Genomic DNA, 4,114 nt, shown 5'->3' on the forward strand with positions numbered 1-4,114 from the left:
TTATAATTTAAAGTTCAAAAGACTTACTGCATATTACGGCCGTGGGTAACAAATACAACAAATCGGATGAACAATATATATGGGAGCTATAGCTATATCTGAACCAATCTTCACCAAATTTGACATACAAGCTTCCAGACTCAATTCGGTCGTAAGTGCCAAATTTCACCCCATTTGGACAAATATTAGACTTTTGGTGCACAATAAAAGGTAAATCGGATGAAGTTATATATGGGAGCTATATCCAAATCTGATCCGATCTCAATAAAATTTAGCAAAGGTATTTCTGAGCTGCATTTGATATATTTCTCCAAATATTGTTGTTACAGAGTGCATATTACGGCTGCGGAGGACAAAAATAACAAATCGGATGAACAATATATATGGGAGCTATAGCTATATCTGAACCGATTTCGATCAAATTTGGCATACTTATTTTCAGGCCTAATTTGGTTGTATTTGCAAACCGGGCTGATATTACACGTTTGGGGCACAATAAACGGCAAACGGACGAATATATATATATATGGGAGCTATATCTAAATTTTTACCGATTATCTCCAATAGGGGTCGTCCTTGGGCCAAACAAATGTTGTTTGGATGCATTTTGTTCAGCAAAATTCATGGACTGACATGTATAAATCAACTCACAAAGTGATTCTATGGAGATCCTCAAAAGTAACTATGGGTCTATCTCGCCTCCTTCTCCATGTTACAAACAAATGCACAAAGACATAATACCCTTACCACTATGTGGTGTAGGGTATAAATATCCAATTCTCTTCACATGGATTTTCAACAATACTAGAAATTTTGTATATTTTACATATAATTTGCTATATATCTATGTAAAGGACAAAAGCTCCATTCAATCTATTAGAGCTTGTGCTGGAAAGTTACTTTCCGAATTTATAATATAAATTTTGATATCCTTCACACACATGTTATGGTCCATTTCACAAGCATTATACCATCCAAAATTTAAACAAAACAAACACAGATCACAGGAGAATGTCGAACAGTAGCACACAATTGAGATAAGTTGCCGGATGGGAAGTTAGAAATCCTAACGAAAGTGAAAATGGAGGTGAGGTTATGGTCTGAATAGAATTCTTTTACTTTTGGGGAATTTTGATGGTCATCGGGCAATGTTTAGTGGGTGAAATAGACCATAACATAACTTACAGGCGAAATCCAGAATGCATAAAAGGCGAGCTTCTGGATTTTTTACGCAGATACGGTTGACGAATATAGCCAAATATCGCAGACAAGCAAATCCTATAGATGAGTCTAAATTTGGAGATACAGAAGGGCCTCTTGCTTTTGGAGTTGATCGTGAAATATTTAGGGGTTCAAAGAAAAATGTTCCTGATCACACAATTGAAACCAATCTGAGAAGAGAGTTAAGGACAGAAAAGAAGTCTAGCATTTTGGATGACCTATGTATTATATTTAGCTGTAAAATGGGCCACAATAACTAACAGCACAACGCAGTGCATAAATATTGGGCAGTTGCCCTGGTCAAAAAGCTAAGGGTAATATCTGGGAAGTGCTCTATGACATAATTTCAAAAGCGAAATCTGCCAAAATGGATTTGGATATATGGGGGCTTCAAACATATTGTAGTGTTGTAAGGTATCACATGGTCGGCCCGCACGACTATAGTCTTTGCTTACTTGCTTTCAACTGTAAATGCAAGGTAACCAGTTGGAGAATTGGACATTTACAGCCTGTAATGAATTTTACCTTATGTGGTAGAACATTACCAATGTATGTCCAAGTTTTTCTACATTCTCCATAAAACGGTACCTCCAAGTTTTCCCATAGACGCCATATAATGGTACCTCCCGATTCGCTCACTACATAATAATTTAAAGTTCTGAACTAAATTATTCAATCGATTTCCCGCATTTGCGGTTTAATGAAGAACTCGTTCCAATATTTAATTTCGATACTTTTATTTTAAAGTTTTTACCTGGTGGTTTAGAGAAAATTAGCTAACCTACGAAGTAGGGCCGAACCATTTATACCCTCCACCATTTGGAAGAAACTTGAAAACTTTCAAACAAAACTCAGTCGAAAAATACCGCTCAAATAAAAACCTTTATGTGGGGACTGTAAGCAGACGTGGCCCTTCATAAGTATTTGTTGTCATTGGCTGTAGTAACGATTCTGAACTTTAAATACGGTTAATAAACAATTCCGGTTAATAATATCGCTAAAATCATAAAAATACCGAACAGATGGGAGTACGGTTATATGTGGGCTACACAAAAACGTGGACCTATATACCTAGACAATTCTCTCTCAGGGGGTAAAGTACTCCTTGTGTGAATTTCCATACTATGTGGAGGATATAAAAATACGTCCTATGTTTGTCCAAATTATTTTCTTTAAATCTGCATTACAAATATTAGTTCCAATTTATAATGCACCCGAAACACATATTTTAACAATTTTGTATTTCATAAATGTTCACATTCCCCACTGTAATTTCTTCCTTCTGGCTGATTTATTTGACAAACTGTATATTGTTGGGACCTTTGTGCTGTTAGTACTACTCACTTTGTTATCATGCAGTGCTCAGATAAATTTCCATCTCTCTTGATTTCAGAATTTTCAGAAAACTTTGAATGACTGACAACATTCATCAGAGTTGAATGATACAATGATGAATTTTCCGAGCAATATTTCCAATCAAAAGCCACAAGAGCTACTTGGAGGATACGCACTACTTCCTTTGTCCAAAAAGGTAAATAGCAACACGCTAATAACACTTGATTCTCTACGTTTTTTGGCCTTTGATTGCAGTCACGGACAGAAATGGGATTACATTGGATTGCATGCATGAACGTAAGAACAAATCATCTATCCTCTTGGCGTGGCAATAACGCGCTCGCCTGTTGTGTGTGTGTGTACGGTTGTGAGCCAATAATCGAGTGCACGAGTATGGGTAATGGTAATTTCCTATTTTGAAAATTGTTTTCAACAATTCGCTCTCGTCTCACTCATTTTCTTTGAGCGGACGAAAGAACGAACGAACACAAAGTAATCAATTTTCAATCATAGTCGAGTTAAATATGAATAGACGAGAAAGAAGTGGAATCCAATTAAATGCACGTAAAGGCAACGGCAACAAAAGTGTTCTGCCAATACCAACCACATCGCGTCCCGCCGTTCGTCGTCAAAAACATCACAACACTGTTGGCAACGACTTTGGCTCGAACAGACATACGGCAATCTCATTAAAAGTGTTCTACTTTCTTGCTGTTGTTGGTGCTACTGTTGCTGCTGCCACTTGGCTGAAATTATCCCCGAAAAAAGGCAATACAATGTAAATGAAGGATATGTGTATGCGAATGTATGTTTGTATGAGTTGGTAATATGGTGCGTGCAAGTTGCCACTTCTATTTTCTTTTTTCGCTCCAGTGTTACAATCTGATGCGTGCGTGCGTGTGTAAATGTGAGTGCATGAGATTGCGAATGGGGAAGGCTGTTGTTGCTGTTGTTCATATTCGTGATTACTTTTAAATTAGCTGATAACTCATACTTGAAGTGGCAATTTCGTTATGTTTTAACAAACTGCTTTTGCATATATTTCGGAATTACTTATTCTTCCACTGGATACAGACGACTACGTGCAAATTGCTCTCATATTACAACCACTTAAATGTTGTACGTGCCTTATATGTGGCAACAACAACAACAACGGCAACATGCTCTGCGAAACGGCTACAGTGCATGAAATAAACGTAGGTTCATTATCCATCCATATCCATATATGGGCCAATATTAATTTTTCAATTTCTGCATTGAAAATTGGCCTAATTGGTTTAGACATTAAAAGGTTTTTTTTCGATATAAATAAAATAATTGCATTGAATATTAAAATCCGTTCAAGTTATAAATAAACGATCATTTAAATCATTTAATGGAGCCGATGAATATTAACGAATGTAAAAATTAGAATAACAATACGGTACGTTTGCAGTGCTTTGAGATATTTTGCAGATACGTTAGTATTGTTATTAGCTGACACGGTCCTCAGTGCTGGCCCGTAATTTTAGTTTTTAATGAATATTTTATGATTTTTATTTTGATTTTTTAATCATAC

At 36.2% G+C, this 4,114-nt stretch overlaps 1 long non-coding RNA gene across 2 annotated transcripts; it reads left to right on the forward strand.

The window, feature by feature from the left end:
* Positions 1-2,618: 2,618 nt before the first annotated feature.
* LOC109611623 (uncharacterized) lies at positions 2,619-3,885 on the forward strand. 2 transcript variants are annotated; one of them, XR_009343788.1, is made up of 4 exons: positions 2,619-2,752; positions 2,812-2,959; positions 3,070-3,361; positions 3,430-3,885. It is a non-coding gene; the product is annotated as an uncharacterized LOC109611623 (long non-coding RNA). The 2 variants fall into 2 exon arrangements; XR_009343787.1 differs by having other exon boundaries at positions 2,812-3,361.
* The last annotated feature ends 229 nt before the right edge of the window (positions 3,886-4,114 follow it).

The sequence above is a fragment of the Musca domestica genome, unplaced genomic scaffold (genome assembly GCF_030504385.1).
Source record: "Musca domestica strain aabys unplaced genomic scaffold, Musca_domestica.polishedcontigs.V.1.1 6, whole genome shotgun sequence".
NCBI lineage: Eukaryota > Metazoa > Arthropoda > Insecta > Diptera > Muscidae > Musca > Musca domestica.